The following is a 19304-nucleotide window of genomic DNA, read 5'->3' as shown; positions in this document are numbered from 1 at the left end:
TAACTTGCTAAACACATCCAACATCCTCCTAATTAAAAAGCAGAGCATTAATAGGTGACTATCATTTTATTGCCTCTGCTCCCCACTCCCACCAATCATCAGTTTAAGGGATGGGATGTGCAGCAAAACTTAAAGCAGGAGCAACTGAAATAAAAAGTTAGTAGTGCTCAAAGAAGATCGGTGATGACAGGCTTCGTGACTGCGGACTCTCTTTCGTGAACTTCAGTTGTTTGCTTGTTTTTGTCTTTTGCACAATTTGGGTTTTTTTGCATATTGGGTGTGTGAAAGTCTCTTTTTTAAATGAGTTCTATTGGGTTTCTTTGTTTTGTGGCTGCCTGCAAGGAGACGAATCTGAAGGCTGCTATAATATGCATACTTTAATAATAAATGGTCTCTGACCAACACTTTCAACCATGTACAAATACAACTGCACAGATCTTTTAACATTGAAAAATTATAATTAAAATTGTCATAGGATAATAGTCAGGCAAACAATGGGTACCACTATCTACTGCGATGTCAGAGCTGTACAGGTAAGAAATGGGCCCTTCAGCAAGATACATACACACCAAATTTTGTACTAATTGACACTAAAACTATTCTCCCACATCAGGTCCACATGGAAAGGACTGGATCTTGAGCAGGAATATTTGACTGAATATTACTGATTTTGGAAGCAGTGCAGAGGAGGTTCACCAGGTTGATTCCAGAGATGAGGAGGTTAGACTATGAGTAGAGATTGAATCACCTGGGACTGTACTCACTGGAGTTCAGAAGAATGAGAGATCTTATTGAAACATAAAATTATAAAAGGAATAGATAAGATAGAGGCAGGAATGTTGTTTCCACTGGTAGGTAAGACTAGAACTCAGGGGCATAGCCTCAAGATTCAGGGTGTAGATTTAGAACGGAGATGAGGAGGAACTGCTTTTCTCAGAGTGGTGAATCTGTAGAATTCTCTGCCCAATGAAGCAGTGGAGGTTACCTCAGTAAATATATTTAAGACAAGGTTGGATATATTTTTGCATAGTAGGTGAATTAAGTGTTATGGGAAAAGGCAGGTAGGTGGAGATGAGTCCATGGCCAGATCAGCCATGATCTTATTGAATGGCAGAGCAGGCTCGACAGGACAGATGGCCATCTCCCGCTCCTATTTCTCATGTTTCTTATTTCTTATTAGGTAATACTTTCCTTCATATATGCTCATATGCCAAGCCCTGGGCAGTGAAACCAATAATTTCTTATTTCCAGTACCAACTTTTGCATTTCAGGACATAGCAGACAATCAGTTTTGCCCAGTATTTGTTCAACTTGGATGTTTTATCGAGCTTTAGAACATTGAACAGCAAGCAATATTTTATGGACCAAAATTAACAGCTGGCCATTCTGCTATCTTCTGGTTTCAAGGTGGTATACTATGAATAAAACTAGCAGGTGAGAAATTACCTGCTGCCAATCCACAGATCTATTTGACTGATCATCACAAGTTTTCATGGCAAGATTTGAAAATGATCACAGCACCTAAAATCACTCAATTATGGAAACAAAAGACTGCATATACTGGGATCTGAAGCAAAAATCAAACTGTTATAAGAACTCAGTGGGTTGAGACACGTCTGGGGGAATGGAATTGGCCCTGGTTGCATGGTCTCAATCCAAAACAATTGACAATTCCTTCCTACCCCACAAATGCTACTTGACCTGCTGAGTTCCTCCAGCAATTTGTTTCTTGCTCATTCAATTATGCCCCAGCTGACATATCAAAAGATGTTTAAGAAAAAATATTTTAATCCCATTGTATAAACATGAGAAATTCCGCAGGTGTTGGAAATCCAGAGCAACATCGCACAAAATGCCAAAGGAACTCAGCAGGTCAGGCAGCATCCATGGAAAATAGTAAACAGTCAACGTTTCGGGCTGAGACCCTTCATCAAGACAGTCCCATATTGATGGTGATACCCAATACTAGAGTCCAATAGCAAGCATTCTTTTCATTTTAACAAAACATCTATTATTCTCAGTTAAAAGAATATGAATATCTTTGTAAATCTTGATATCATAAAACACATTACAATGAAAGCGCTGATATAACATCCTGTACATTTTGGAGAACAACAGTAGATAGGAACATTTGAAAATATGCAGTGGGTATATTTTTACTGGCATCCAAAAGCAAAGTAATAAGCTGTTTTCAATCATGTCTATCAGCAATCTCCAATTGAAATTTATTAAGCATTAAAATTCCTTGTTACATACTGTACAAAACAGTAATAATTGTTCAGGGAATATAACTTCCAACAGGAATTTTACTTGGTCATGTACGTGGCACACTAACTCAACTACTCTCTGGATGACAGGGACAGGTAATCCTGTCTTCCTTCTGGAGTTGAGAGCATTTGTCTGGTTTTAAATTTATTATTTAATTTCAGATTTGGATCAGGACATCATTGGCAAGGCCAGCACTTATTTATTGCCAGTCCCTATTTGCCCTTGAAAAAGTAGTGGTGAGCAGCCTATTTCAGCATCCATCATTCAGGACATACAGTAAGACCCAAAGACATAGAAGCAGAATTAGGCCATTTGGCCTATCAAGTCTGCTCCACCATTCAATCATGGCTGATCCGCTTTTCCCTTCCTCAGCCCCACTCTCTGGCCTTCACCCTGTAATATTTGATGCCGTGTCCATTCAAGAACCAATCAATCTCTGCCTTAAATACACCCAACATCCTGGCCTCCATAGCTAACTGTGGTAACAAATTCACCATCCTCTACATCTGTTTTAAATCAACACCCTCTATCCTGAGGCTGTGCCCTCTTGTTCTAGACTCCACCGCCATGGGAAACACCCTTTCCACATCTACACTGTCTAGGCTTTTCAACATTTGAAAAGGTTCAATGAGATCCACCCTCATCCTTTAAAATTCCAGTGAGTACAGACCCAGAGCCATCAAACGTACCTTGTACGATAACTCTTTCATTCCCAGAATCAACCTTCTGAACCTCCTCTGAACACTGTCCAATGCCAGCACATCTCTCCTCAGATGAGGAGCCCAAAACTATTCATAATATTCAAGGTGAGGCCTCACTACTGTCTTATAAAGCCTCAGCAGCACATCCCTGTTCTTGTGTTTTAGACCTCTTGAAATGAATGCTAACACTGCGTTTGCCTTCCTCACCACTGACTCAACCTGCAAGTTAACCTTCAGGGTGTTCTGCACGAGGACTCCCAAGGTTCTTTGCATCTCCGATTTTTGGATTTTCTCCCCATTTAGAAAATAGTCTGCACATTTATTTCTTCTACCAAAGTGCACGACCATGCATTTTCCAATATTTTATTTCACTTGCCACTTTCTTGCTCATTCTCTTAATCTGTCTAAGTCCTTCTGCAGCCTAACAACAGGAATTCTGCAGATGCTGGAAATTTAAGCAACACACATCAAAGTTGCTGGTGAACGCAGCAGGCCAGGCAGCATCTCTAGGAAGAGGTACAGTCGACGTTTCAGGCTGAGACCCTTCGTCAGGACTAACTGAAGGAAGAGTGAGTAAGGGATTTGAAAGTTGGAGGGGGAGGGGGAGATCCAAAATGATAGGAGAAGACAGGAGGGGGAGGGATGGAGCCAAGAGCTGGACAGGTGATAGGCAAAAGGGGATACGAGAGGATCATGGGACAGGAGGTCCGGGAAGAAAGACGGTGGGGGGGGGGACCCAGAGGATGGGCAAGAGGTATATTCAGAGGGACAGAGGGAAAAAGGAGAGTGAGAGAAAGAATATACCTCTTGCCCATCCTCTGGGTCCCCCCCCACCTTGGCTTTCTTCCCGGACCTCCTGTCCCATGATCCTCTCGTATCCCCTTTTGCCTATCACCTGTCCAGCTCTTGGCTCTATCCCTCCCCCTCCTGTCTTCTCCTATCATTTTAGATCTCCCCCTCCCCTTCCAACTTTCAAATCTCTTACTCACTCTTCCTTCAGTTAGTCCTGACAAAGGGTCTCGGCCTGAAACGTCAACTGCACCTCTTCCTACAGATGCTGCCTGGCCTGCTGCGTTCACCAGCAACTTTGATGTGTGTTCCTTCTGCAGCCTACCTATTTCCTCAACACTACCTGCCCCTCCACCAATCTTCATATCATCTGCAAACATGGCAACAAAGCTATCTATTTCATCATTTAAATCACTGATATACAGCATAAAAAGAAGTGGTCCCAACACTGACCCCTGTGGAACACCATGGGTCACTGGCAGCCAACCAGAAAAAGATCCTTTCATTCCCACTCGCCGCCTTCTACCAATCAGCCAATGTTCCAACAATGCCAGTAAATTTCCTGTAATGCCATGGGTTCTTAACTTGGTAAGCAGCCTCGTGTGTGGCACCTTGTCAAAGGCCTTCAGAAAGTCCAAATATACAACATGCACTGCATCTATTCTACATGTAATCTCTTCAAAGAATTCCATTAAGAAAACCGTGCCAACTTTGTCCAATCTTGACCTGTGTCACCAAGTACTCCATAACCTCATCCTTAAAATTTGACTCCAACATCTTCCCAACCACAGAGGTCAGGCTAACTAGTCTATAATTCCCTTTCTGCTACCTCACTCCTTTCTCAGAGTGGAGTGACATTAGTAATTTTCCAGTCTGCTGGCACCATGCCAGAGCCCAATGATTTTTGAAAGATCATTATTAATGGCTCCACAATCTCTGTCGCTACCTGTTTCAGAACTATAGGGTGCAGTTCTACTGGTCCTGGTGACCTATGTACCCTTAGATCTTTCAGTTTTTTGAGCACCTTCTCCCTTGCACTCAATTCTCTTCCCTCACAGCTTTCACCATCTGCAACACTACTAGTGTCTTCCACCGTGAGAGCTGATGCAAAATACTCATTTAGTTCATCTGCCATCTCCTTTTCCTCCATTATCATTTCTCCAGCCTCATGTTCTAGCGGTCCCATTTGCACTCTTATCTCTCCTTTATTTTTTATATACTTGAAGAAGCTGTTAATATCCACTTTATATTGCTTGCTAGCTTGCTTTCATATTTCATCTTTTGCCCTCCTAATAATTCTCTTCCTTGCTTTCTTGTAGGGTTTTGAAAGCTTCCCAATCCTTTGTCTTCCCACTAATTTATGCTTTGTTGTATGGCCCCTCTTTTGCTTTCACATTAGCTTTTACTTACCTTGTCAGCACAGTTGGACTATTTTGCTATTTGAGTATTTCTTTGTTTTTGGCATACATCTAATCTAATCTATCCTGCACCTTCCTCATTTTTTCCAGAAACTCACATCATTGCTGCTCTGCTGTCATCCCTGCCAGCATCTCCTTCCTTTGACCAACTCCTCTCTCATACCACTGTAGTCTCCTTTACTCCAGTAGCTCCCTAATCACCTCTAGTTCATTACATAACACCCACTCCAGGAAAGCTAATTGCCTATTAGGCTCAACAACAAACTGCTCTAAAAAACCATCTCTTAGGCATTCAACAAACTCACTTTCCTGAGATCCATTACCAACCTCATTTTCCCAATCGACCTGCATGTTGAAATCTCCCATGACTATCATAACATTGCCCTTTTGACATGCCTTTTCTATTTGCCATTGTAATCTGTGGTCCACATCCCAGCTACTGTTGGGAGGCCTGTATATAACTGCCATCAGGGTCCTTTTACCCTTGCAGTTTCTTAACTCAACCCAAAGGATTCAACATCTCCCAATCCTATGTCACATCTTTCTACTGATTTGATGCCATTATTTAGCAGCAGAGCCACACCACTCCCTCTGCTTACCTTCCTATCCCTCTGATACATGTAACCTTGGACATTCAGCTCCCAACTACAACCATCCTTCAGCCATGATTCAGTGATGGCCACAACATCATACCTGACAATTTGAAATAGTGTAACAAGATCATCCACCTTATTTCTTACACTTTATGCATTGAGATATAACACTTTTTGAGTACTGTGTTTGCTACCTTTTTTGATTCTGAATCCCTAATGCACTGATACTCACCCTGCTGGCTGCAATTTTGTCCTATCATCTGCCTGCTCATCCTGACAGTATGACTGCACGCTATGTTTGCTTTTTTTCCAGCCATCCAATGCTGAGTCCCTTCACTCCAGTTCCCATCCCCCTACCAAATTAGTTTAAACCCTCCCCAACAGCTCTAACAAACTTGTCCACAAGATTATCGATCCCCCTCAGGTCCAAGTGCAACCCGTCTCTTTTGTACAGGTCATACCTCTCCCAGAAGAGATCCCAATGATCCAAGAACCTGCACCAGCTTCTCAGCCACCCATTTATCTGCCAAATCATCCTGTTTCTACCCTCACTGGCACATGGCACAGGGAGTAATCCAGAAATTATATCCTGGATGTCCTGCTTCTCAGCTCTCAGCCTAGCTCTCTAAATTTTCTCTTCAGGACCTCTTTGCTTTTCCTTCCTATGTCATTGGCTCCAATATGCACCAAGACATCTGGCTGCTCTCCCTCCCCCACCAAACTGCTGTGGACTCAATCCGAGACATCCCCAACCCTGGTACCTGGGAGGCAACATACCATCCGGGTATGCTAATAATGCCCACGGACTCTCCTGTGTGTTCCTCTAACTATTGAGTCCCTATTACCACTGCTCCCCTCTTTTCCCCCTTTCCCTTCTGCACCACAGACCCCATGCTCAGTGCCAGTAACCTGGTCTTCGTGGCATTCCCTTGGGAGGCCCCCCTACAACAGTATCCAAAACAGTATATTTATTTTTGAAGGGAATGGCCACAGGGCTGCTCTGTGCTTACTGCCTATTCACATTTCCATTTCTTCTGACAGTCAACCAACAATTCACCTCCTGCAACTTAGGGATGACTACTTCCCTGTAACTCTATTGATTATCTCCTCACTCTCCTGTACACACCAAAGGTCATCCAGCTGCTGATCCAGATCCCTAACATGGTCTTCAAGGATTTGCAGCTGGATGCACTTCACGCAGATGTAGTTTCCTGGGAAACTCTGGGTCTCCCAGGACTCCAACATCCAGCATGAAGAACATACAATGGCCATTTACTAGGTACAGTAAGAAAAAAAATGGAACATTAACAGAAACTTACCCAGAACCAACATCTCCTTCAAGCTGAAGCTTCCTTTGAGCCAAAGCCTGACACTCCTACTCTCACCACTGGCCTACTACCAACAATGGCCACCCCACTTGTCCCTTCTGCACTTCTATTTAGTTCACTGGGCTCTTCTCCTGCTGCTGACTGGGCCACTGGAATGAGCCCAAATGCCCAGGAAGCTCTCCTACTGAAGAAGCGTTGCTAAACTGCAGGAAACCTCCTCACTGTGCTCTGCTCTTGCTGCTGATTGGGCTGCTGGAATGACCCTGAACCCCCATGAAGCTCATAAGGATCCCACTGCCCAGGCCATACTTTCTTCTCACTACTACCATCGAGCAGGAGGTGCAGGAGCCTTAGGTTCCAGACAAGCAAGTTCAGGAACAGTAGCAGACACCAACAGAATCAACAAACTCATTCGTAACGCCAGTGATGTTGTGGGGATGGAACTGGACTCTCTGACGGTGGTGTCTGAAAAGAGGATGCTGTCCAAGTTGCATGCCATCTTGGACAATGTCTCCCATCCACTACATAATGTACTGGTTGGGCACAGGAGTACATTCAGCCAGAGACTCATTGCACCGGGATGCAACACTGAGCGTCATAGGAAGTCATTCTTGCCTGTGGCCATCAAACTTTACAACTCCTCCCTTGGAGGGTCAGACACCCTGAGCCAATAGGCTGGTCCTGAACTTATTTTCTGGCATAATTTGAATATTATTATTTAATTATTTATGGTTTTATATGGCTATACTTATCCTCTCTTGGTTGGTGCAACTGTAACAAAACCAAATTTCCCTTGGGATCAATAAAGTATGACTATGACTACAATTAGCCTGCAACTATCAATCTCCTGACCCAGAGTGGATAACTCCACTCATCTCAACTCTGAACTGATCCCACCACCTATTGTCTTACTTTCAAAGACTCTGCCACTCATATTCTCAGTACTATTTACTGTATTTATAAATATTTGTCTTTTTTTTGCACATTTATTGTTTGTCAGTCTTTGTTCATATACATATAGTCTGTCCATAAATTCTATTGTATTTATTTATTTTTCAATAAATGTCTGCAAGAAAATGAATCTCAAGGTAGTATCTGGTGAAATATTTGTTTTTTGATAATAAATCAACTTTGAATTTGAGCTACTGTAGTACTCTATACTGATGCTGCTCCCAGACTGCTATTGGGTTTTTCAGGATTTAAACCCAGTGATAATAAAGGATGGCAATATATTTCCAAATCAGGATGGTAGACAATTACTGGAAGCGGGGTGAAGTCAAGATGGCACTAAACAGTAACTCCTTTGCTTGTGTAACCCCCAGGTTTGGTGGGCTGCGCTAATCTAAGGAAAGACACTCTCTGGCCCGCCAAACTAGTGAAATCTCATTTGTGTGGATGCTGCATGATGTTTTCCCGTTACAAATCAGTACCATGAAATAACAAACAGCACACCGCATGCAATTAATGATTTAGTTTTATAATTCTAATTTGACTAGAGGGTTAGTAAAGAAAACAAAAAGGGCCCATTTTAATGAAACAGTCTAATGCGCACATTGGAGCTCACGACTTTCCCATCCAGTCGTTCTCCATCGATCTCCCCTGGGCCTCGTCGCCTCCCGGCCCCATTCCACATCCACTCAGTCCTGCAGTCTATGACCTCTCCGTTCTGGCATCTTCTCTCTCCATCTTCCACCAAACAAAAACCCGCGAATACCTTTTCTCAGACACACAAGGAAGAAAGAACACGCTTCTCATTTGATGGCGCACATTCTAAAGCCCCCATTATCTCTAGTCGTAACCCAAAAACTGCTGCTACAGAGAAACTATTACATTAGAACTGAAACCTCACAGAGAAACCATTACACTAGCAGGGAAACTTTACTAAGGTTACACTTGCATCTTCGGAAACAGCTCGATTTCTATCTTTGATATCTTTTTCCCTCATCAGGGAGTGGGGGATTCTTTTGAAGAATCTGACCTGGAGTTGCACTCTGACTTAAGTTCTTTGCGGGAATGGGACCTGCTCAGAGGGCCTCACAACTGGCCGCTTTTTGATATCCCAAGGACGTGACCTGGAATACAAGTCGCCTTCAGGGTTCCAGGTTTTCCTGGCTCTGGGGATGTGCTGATTCTAGGCTGGCTTCCCTGACTGAAGCATCGTGAGAAAACACGGAACATCGGAAGCAGTGGGTTTGCTGCTAGGGGTTGTGTGTCCAGAGAGCTGTGCCTTTCTGGTGCTGAATCTCCTAGCGTAGAGCTCAGTAAAAGCAACACAACAGACTTTTAACATCGTAAATGAGCGAGTTGTTTGTTATGTCTCCCCTCCTGCTGTGAAATGGGGACACTTCTTTTTCCCTTATTAGGGAGAGAGAGAGCATATAGTATGTCAAATTACCGAGTGAACGAGCAGTTTTTGAGGTACTGCAAGTGTGTGCCTTTACTGCTGCTTTGCCATACGCTTGAGTGCTCAGTGGAGGGTGCTGCTGCTTCTGCATGGGATGGCGAACTTTGGGGTCCTAATATTTTAACTATTATTCATTCTTTGGGACACCTCTGTTTTCATGGATGTCCGCAAAGAAAAAGAATTTCAGGATGTATATTGTATACGTTACTCTAACATTGAAGGTACCTATTGAACCTTGCTGTAGCTGCTGCACTCTGCATTTATCCTTCCTGGTTGCAAAGACCAGGGGTCTAGAAGGTGCTGTCAGTGTAATCGGACAAGTAACAGCATATCTTTCCCTCCCCACCTCTTTCACAGGGATTACTTCCTATGTGACTCCATCGTCCACTTGTCCCTCCCCAGTGATGTCCATCCTGGCACTTAAACCTTGCAAGTAGGACAAGTGCCATTCCTGCCCCTACACCTCCTCCCTCAGTACCATTCAGGGCCCCAGACAGTCCTTGCAGTGAAACAACACTTCACCTGTGAGTCTGTTGCAGTCATCTAATGTAGCCGGTGCTTCCAGTGTAGTCTCCTGTATATCAGTGAGACCCAATGTAGATTGAGAGACCACTTTGCCGAGCACCAGGAAAAGCAGGATTTCCCGGTGACTACCCATTTCAAATTCCACTTCCCATTCCCACATGTCAGTCCATGGTCTCCCCTACTACCACGATGAGACCACACTCAGGTTGGAGGAGCAGCACCTTTTAGTCCGTCTTGGTAGGCTCCAATTTGATAGCATGAACCTCGATTTCTCGGACTTCTGGTAATCCCCCACACACCCTTTTATCATTCCTGTTTCCCTCTCTCACCTCATCTCCTTATCTGCCCGTCACCTTCTTCTGGTGCTCCTCCCCCTTTCCTTTCTTCCATAATCTTCTACATTCTCCAATCAGATTCCCCTCCTCCAGCCGTTTATCTCATTCACCAAGCAACTTCCCAGCTTTTACTTTACCCGCTTCCCCCTCTCCCCCCACAAGTTTCATATATCACCTGCCACCTTGTACTTCTTCCTCCATTCCCTCCACCTTCTTGCTCTGACTTCCCATGCTTTTCCCCCAGTCCTGGTGAAGGGTCTCGGCCCAAAACGTTGACTGTTTATTCATTCCCATCAATCCTGTCTGACCTGGCAAAGAGTGATTGTATATGGGTCATTTTCTGCATGGAGGTCAGTCACCAGTGGTGTGCCTCAGGGATCTGTTCTGGGACCCCTTCTCTTCGTGATTTTTATAAGTGACCTGGGCGTGGAAGTAGAGGGTTGGATTAGTAAAAATGCTGATGATACAAAGGTTGGAGGTGTTGTGGATAGTGTGGAGGACTATCAGAGATTACAGTGGAACAATCAATAGGATGCAAAACTGGGCTGAGATGCAATTCAGTCCTGATAAATATGAGGTGGTTCATTTTGACAGGTCAAATATGATGGCAGAATATAGGTAATGGTAATGATAAGACTCTTGACAGTGTGGAGGATCAGAGGGATCTTAGGGTCTGAGTCCATAGGACATTCAAAGCTGCTGCGCAGGTTGACTGTGTGGTTAAGGCATACAGTATATTGGCCTTCATCATCATGGGATTGAATTCAAGAACCGAGAAGTAATGTCACAGCTATATAGGACCCTGGTCAGACCCCACTTGGAGTACTGTGCTCAGTTCTGGTCACCTCACTACAGGAAGGATGTGGAAACTATAGAAAGGATGCAGAGGAGATTTACAAAGACGTTGCCCGGATTGGGCAGCATGCCTTATGAGAACAGGTCGAGTGAACTCGGCCTTTTCTCTTTGGAGCGACGGAGGATGAGAGGTGACATATAGATGTGTATAAGATGATGAGAGGCACTGATCACGTGGAAAGTCAGAGGCTTTTTCCCAGGACTGAAGTGGCTATCAGGAGAGGGCACAGTCTTAAGGTGCTTGGAAGCAGGTACAGAGGAGATGTCAGGGACAAGTTGTTTTTTTCTCTTCTTAAACACAGAGAGTGGTGATTGTGTGGAATGGGCTGCTGGCGATGGTGATGGTGGCGGATACAATCTTTTAAGAGACTCTTGGATAGGTACATGAGCTTGGAAAAATAGAGGGCTGTGGGTAACCCTAGGTAATTTTTAAAGTACGTACATGTTCAGCACTGCATTATGGGCCAAAGGGCCTGTATTGTGCTATAGGTTTTCTTTGTTTCTATGACCTGCTGAGTTCCTCCAGCATTTTGTGTGTGTTGCCCTGGATTTCCAGCATCTGCAGATTTTCTCGTGTTTGTTTCCAAGGTATTTCGTTCTCTGGTCCAGATAAGTTTTTGGAATCAACTGCAAAGAGTCAAGGATGGAACGGTATTATGCAAACACCAGTCAACATCCAGCTCCTTTCCTTATAATAGGAATGGTGCAATGGGAACATCTCGAACCATCATGCCAAGGGGCAGCTTATCTACTTAAGCTGCTGAGAAGCAACTGTGTAAAAGTCCTCCCACACAACAACTGACACCCCCCAGCACCCGCACTCAGGGCTAGGTACAATACAGCCCTGTGAACAGTGTGGAGACCAAGCAGGAAGTCCCAATAAGTGGACATGAAGAGAAAGCTCAACGGAAACAGAAGACAATTAGCTCCTGATGCAGAAAAGGCTGGGGGGGGGGGGGCAGAGATACAAGGGCAAGTAGCAGAGTGCAAGAGAAAGAACATGACACAGAGGGAGGTTGTGAGGAAGGTAGGAGGTTGTGGAGTGATCACTCATGGAGATAACAGAGAAATAGCACTCTGTCTGACCATACCTAAGTGCTCACGCATTCGCAAACACAGAACAGAGCTTATTTTCCAGTTGTCGTAAACATTCTTGTCTCTGAACCAAGACCGCATTGATAGCAATTTTTAAAAATCTCTCATTCTTATTTGATACCTACATCTTCTGCAGAAGCATCAGAAAGCAGCCTGTTGATCATATTTTGCCTTAATACCATCATTATTTCCTTGTCAAATTGTTGATGATACTAATACCTGTTTATTTCGAAAACTTTGAATGAGTGCTTATTTCCTTGCCGATAAATCCAACAGATAATTAAAGTGTTCTCACTTCTCTAGTACTCCAATTTGAAAAACACTTGTGTTCAGAAAAGTTACTAACAACTAATGTCACTGTGATCCAGACCTTAAAGTATCAGGGCACAAGGGATGGAAGATACAACATGATCAGTTAATGGGTACACAATAACATCATGATATTCTGCATGAACAAGTATTGATTTAATCCATTTATAGGTTTTGAATTGAATGAATGGATAACTCCAAGTAAGAAGCATTTTTTTCCAGGCAAGGACCCAATAGATCAAATGGACCACAATGACTCTACAATTTTAATTTTTGAACAGTCATAGATTAGAAATATGCATCTGATCATTTAAGAACAACAGACACTCTTCATCCCCCTTTTGACAATTATTTCTATTGTGTCTTTTGTTGATGAAAGTTGCTCTATGTAGTAGATAACTGCTGTTATTGGTCTGTACACACTATGGCATAATCTGCAATAGGGCACTATTTGGAGCACTTGGGTAAATGAGACAGTCAGTTAAAATATGTACAGATATTGAATGAGAATGGAATGGAAATTTTCTCAGTGCAAATGTAGCAAGGAGGACCTGGGATTCAAATATATTTCAAATAAAAAGGAAGACATGTCCTACTTCAAACTATTATTCCATCATATGATCAGAAAAGCACAATCTGGCAAACGATAAACAGCCACATGTTGAAATTTAACTTCTCTGTAGGTTCCTGGAACTCCCTGGCCCATCTCGCCCCTGAACTTTACCAGAGATAATAATGCCAAAAATGCTACTAAACCATATTCACAAAACATCTGCAAATGCTGGAAAGCCAAAGCAATGCACACAAAATGCTGGAGAATCTCAGTAGGCCAGGCAGGATCTATGGAAAAGAGTACAGTTGAAAATTCAGGCCGAGACCCTTCAGCAGACTTGGGGGAAAAAAGATGAGTAGATTTAAAAGGTGGGGGAGGGGAGATGAAACCTGGAGGGGGAGGGATGAAGTAAAGAGCTGGCAAGTTGGTTGGTGAAAGAGATACAGGACTGGAGAAGGGGTAATCTAATAGGAAAGGACAGAAGGCCATGGAAGAAAGAAGAGGGGAGGAGCACCAGAAGCAGGCAAGGAGATAAGGTGACAGAGGGGAAAATAGGATGGGGAATGGTGGGAGGCATGCATTACCGGAAGTTCAAGAAATCGATGTTCATGCTATCAGTTTGGAGGCTATCCAGACAGAATATAAGGTGTTGTTCCTCCAACCCAAGTGCAGCTTGAATATATATTACACGCGATTATAATACTTAAGAGCACATTTTTGTGGCCAGTTTTGCAATTAATCTGATAATTTTAACTTAGTTTATATTACCGTAAAGAAAAAATGGAACAGCCACTTAACTTCCAATATTATTGATTGGTAGATGCAAATATTGTGAAAATAAACCAAATAATTCAACAGGTCTATTCTGTTGGTTTTACTCCTTTTTTCTAAGCTGTGAATTCTGATTGGAATCCCTGATTAATCATGTATGTAGCAGTCATGAAGTGTTACAGATCCCTACAAAATTCTGAAAAACACTGATTCACATCAACAGAAAAAGCACTTCCACCAATAATATAACACCTAAAATATTCTTCAGAAAATAGTGAAGCTGAGTGCAAGGTTGTCACCACTCAACCAGCTGATCTATCTTGCTCCTCATCACCATCTGAAATTCAGCCAACAACTGTCATGTCGTTGACAAAATTACTGATGCCATTTGAGCTGAGCCTAGCCACACAGCAGTGGGTGCAGAGTGTAGAGCAGGGGGCTAAACACACATCCTTGAGGTGCATCAATGTTGATCGTCTGTGAGAGGAGATATTATTTCTGATCCACACTGACTGTGAGGATGTCAAGGATCCAACTACAGAGGCCCAGGTTTTGGAGCTTTTTGATAAGAACTGACCAAAAATTTCAGATAAACCCAGCACTGTTAATAACCAGAAACTTCCTTCAATTCCAAACTTCAAGGTTATAGATTATATTCCATGACAAACTTTAATACCATAATTTTAGCTGATAACTCAAATGAAAAGTGCAATGATTAACAAACGGCACCAAACAAGTTGGAGGTGAAGCAGGGTACGTGACTGAGACAATAAAAGCCAACTTACTCTGAAAAGTTTATTTAGAAGAGAAAAGGAGTCAGAAATTACAGTGACTTCCCCCTTTAGAAGCAAGGTAGGGTTTCAAAGTTCAAAGTAAAATGTACCATTGGAGTACATACACATATAACTCTGAGATTCTTTTACTGCGGGCATACTTAGCAAATCTACAGAACAGTACCAACTAACCGGTAATACAGATATAAATAAATAGCAATAAATGAGCATGAAATAACAAGATAAAAGAGTCCTTAAATGAGTGCAGTTGTCCTCTTTTGTTCAAGAGCTTGATGGTCGAGGGGTAGTAACTGTTCTTGAACTTGGTGATGCAAGTCCTGAGGCACCTGTATCTACTGCTTGATGGCAGCAGCGAGAAAAGTGCATGGTCTGGGTGGTGAGGATCTTTGATGGTGGATGCTGCTTTTCTACAGCAACCTTTCATGTAGATGTGCTCAATGGTTGGGCTCCTTGAGCTTCCTAAAGGGCTAATATCCCATTGCCACACTTGGACGTAAAGTTTTGGAATCCCTCAAACTAACTGCAATATTCACAGTCCTCTAATCAATCCTATGAGCAGAATTAAACTACTTTGCTTTTATCATGATTGAACTAGAGTATCTGAACTGCAGTCTTTCGTTCTATGAATTAAATCACACTAAAAATGCAATTCCCTTTCAACCTATCTGACAACTTTTTCCATTTGCACATTCTTTTTTCTCCAGTCTCTGCAATGCCACACTGAAAGATCATGATTCAATGCTTACATACTGACCTGAAATCTTGAATGGGAAAGTGCCCTTTCAAAGTTTCAGTACAGTTTCTCAGCATTGGATGACGTCAATCAACATGCATTTTATTTTATTTGATATTACAGGCATTTTATTTTATTTCACATTACAAATGAGTAAAATATGCTGCATTCTTTTAATCTAACATTTGAATAACACAGCAAAAGACTATAAGAGATAGGAGCGGAATTAGACCATTTAATCTATCGTGACTATTCCACCATTCTATCATGGCTGATTTTTAATCCCTCTCAACCCCATTTTCCTGCCTTCTTCCCATTATCTCTGACATCCTTATTAATCAAGAACCTATCAACCTTCACTTTAAATATTTCCCAATGACTTGGCCTCCACAGCAGCTGTGGCATTGAACTCTACAGATTCACCAGCCTCTGGATAAAGAAATTACTCCTCATCTCTGTTCTACAGGTACATCCTTCTAGTCTGAGGCTGTGCCCTCTGGTCCATCTCCCCTACTATATGAAACACACTCTTCACATCCACTCTATCTAGTCCTTTCAATATTTGAAAAGTTTCAATGAAATCCCCCCTTCTAAACTTCAGCACACCAATTAACAATCACTTCTCTGGCTTAATTTGCAACAAGGTTTGTGAAAATAAGCTTTAAAGTTCTTGATGTGAGGCACTTGCTTGAATGGTTATGCTTCTTAAGATCTATATAAAGAAAGACAGGCATATAAACAAGAACATTATAGCTCTGTTTTGTGAATCATTGCTTAAGATCACCTGGTAAGTTAAAAGAAATATTTGTTATGTGTTGAAAGAAATGAAATTGGACTAATTATTTTCACAACGTACGTTGTACCTGAAGAAATTAATTGAAGCAGGTAAAACAATAGCAAATATCCTCAATAAAATTGGAACATTGCAAGGGTGAGGCCAAATGCTAACATGGGGAACAACACACCATTATTTCTCCTAGGTAGTCTACAATCCAATGGCATGAACACAGATAATCTGTGCTTTCTTTGTTCCTTTCTCTCTTCTCCTGATTCACCCAACAGCCCCATTTCCCGAGAGATACAGTCAACATTTCGGGCCGAGGCCCTTCATCAGGACTAACTGAAAAAAGAGATAGTAAGAGATTTGAACGTGGGAGGGGGAGGGGGGAGATCCAAATTGATAGAAGACAGGAGGGGGAGGGATGGAGCTAAGAGCTGGAAAGTTCATTGGCAAAAGGGATACAAGGCTGGAGAAGGGAGAGGATCATGGGACAGGAAGCCTAGGGAGAAAGGGGGAGGGGAGCCCAGAGGAAGATGGAGAGGAGGCAAGGAGTTATAGTGAGAGGGTCAGAGGGAGAAAAAAAGGGAGGGAAAATAATAAATATCCCATCCCCCACCAGGAAGGTGTCAAAGCTCTCCACTTCTTTTTGGATTCCAGACCTAACCAGTTCCCCTCTACCACCACTCTCCTCCATCTAGCGGAATTAGTCCTTACTCTTAATAATTTCTTCTTTGGCTCCTCCCACTTCCTCCAAACTAAACGTGTAGCCATGGGCACCCATATGGGTCCCAGCTATGCCTGCCTTTTTGTTGGTTTTGTGGAACAATCCATGTTCTAAGCCTATACTGGTATCTGTCCCCCACATTTCCTTCGCTACATCGACCACTGCATTGGCACTGCTTCCTGCATGCATGCAGAGCTCGTTGATTTCATTAACTTTGCCTCCAACTTTCACCCTGCCCTCAAGTTTACCTGGTCCATTTCCGACACCTCCCTCCCCTTTCTTGATCTTTCTGTCTCTATCTCAGGAGACAGCTTATCTACTGATGTCTACTATAAGCCTACAGACTCTCACAGCTACCTGGACTATTCCTCTTCCCACCCTGTCTCTTGCAAAAATGCCATCCACTTCTCATAATTCCTCCGTCTCCGCCGCATCTGCTCTCAGGATGAGGCTTTTCATTCCAGGACGAAGGAGATGTCCTCCTTTTTTAAAGAAAGGGGCTTCCCTTCCTCTACCATCAACTCTGCTCTCAAACGCATCTCTCCCATTTCACACACATCTGCTCTCACCCTACTAGGAATAGGGTTCCCCTTGTCCTCACCTACCACCCCACCAGCCTCCGGGTCCAATATATAAATCTCCGTAACTTCTGCCACCTCCAACAGGATCCCATCACCAAGCACATCTTTTCCTCCCCACCTCTTTCTGCTTTCTGCAGGGATCACTCCCTACATGACTCCCTTGTCCATTCGTCCCCCCCCATCCCTTCCCACTGATCTCCCTCCTAGCACTTATCCTTGTAAGTGGAACAAGTGCTACACATGTCCTTACACTTCCTCCCTTACCACCATTCAGGGCCCCAGACAGTCCTTCCAGGTGAAGCGACACTTCACCTGTGAGTTGGCTGGGGTGATATACTGTGTCCAGTGCTCCCGGTGCGGCCTTCTATATATTGGCGAGACCCAGCGCAGACAGGGAGACCATTTTGCTGAACACCTACGGTCTGTCCGCCAGAGAAAGCAGGATCTCCCAGTGACCACACATTTTAATTCTATGTGCCATTTCCATTCTGATATGTCTATCCACAGCCTCCTCTACTGTCAAGATGAAGCCACAATCAGGTTGGAGGAACAACACCTTATATTCCGTCTGGATAGCCTCCAACCTGATGGCATGAACGTTGACTTCTCTAACTTACGCTAATGCCCCACCTCCCCTTCGTACCCCATCCCTTATTTACTTATTTCCCCCACCTTTTTTTCTCCCTCTGTCCCTCTCACTATAACACCTTGCCTGCTCTCCATCCTCTGGGCTCCCCTCCCCCTTTCTTCTTACCTAGGCTTCCCGCCCCATGATCCTCTCCCTTCGCCAGCCTTGTATCCCTTTTGCCAATCAACTTTCCAGCTCTTAGCTCCATCTCTCCCCCTCCCGTCTTCTCCTATCATTTCGGATCTCCCCCTCCCCCCTCAAATCTCTTACTATCTCTTTTTTCAGTTAGTCTTGACGAAGGGTCTCAGCCCAAAACATCGACTGTACCTCTTCCTATAGATGCTGCCTGGCCTGCTGCGTTCACCAGCATTTTGTGTGTGTTGCTTGAAATTCCAGCATCTGCAGATTTCCTCGTGTTTGAGCCCCATTTCCCATTTTTTTTTCCCCTCTCCCATTTGATTGCATCTGCTATCACTCACATAATCAGCTCACCAGGATTTCTACTGCCTCTCCTATTGTCCACATCTGCCCACCATTATTTAGTTCCAATCTTCACCTTCCTTTCTTATCAGATTCCATAATTTGCAGCCACTTGTTGTCTTCCTATCACCTATCAGCCTCTGTTGCCATCTCCACATGTCCCTCTCCCACCTTGGTCCACCAGTCCATCAGTCACTCCTCTCCTGTACCCACATTTAACAGCCCATCTCATTTCTCCCTCTCAGCTCTTATTCTGACTATTGCCCCTTTACACTCTCGGTCCTAATGCAACTTCTGGACCTGAAATGTTGACTATCCTTTTGCTTTCAACGGATGCTGAGTTCTGAGTTCCTCCAGCAGCTCTGGCGTTAACTGCATGGTGGACAAGGCCAAAATGAAATCCAGTCATAACTCGAGCTTCAAAGTTTAAAGTAAATTTATTATCGAAGTACACATATGTCACCCTATATTACCCTGAGATGCCTTTTCTTGGAGGCATTCACAGTAGAGCCAAGAAACATAATAGAAATCAGTGAAAAAACTACACACAAAGACTCAACGCGCTGGAGGAACTCAGCAGGTCGGGCAGCATCCGTGGAAACAATCAGTCAGCGTTTTGGGCCGGAACCCTTCGTCAGG

The 19304-nt window shown here is 43.4% G+C and overlaps 1 protein-coding gene across 7 annotated transcripts in view; it reads right to left on the bottom strand.

Moving 5' to 3' along the window:
* clcn3 (chloride channel 3) overlaps positions 1-19304 on the bottom strand; it is a 238113-nt gene that overhangs the window by 82259 nt on the left and 136550 nt on the right. The gene's annotated exons all lie outside the window — the stretch shown is intronic.

The sequence above is a fragment of the Mobula birostris genome, chromosome 5 (genome assembly GCF_030028105.1).
Source record: "Mobula birostris isolate sMobBir1 chromosome 5, sMobBir1.hap1, whole genome shotgun sequence".
Classification (NCBI taxonomy): Eukaryota; Metazoa; Chordata; class Chondrichthyes; order Myliobatiformes; family Myliobatidae; genus Mobula; species Mobula birostris.
The sequence above is the reverse complement of the archived record's forward strand: the minus strand, read 5'-3'. Positions and strand labels throughout refer to the sequence as shown.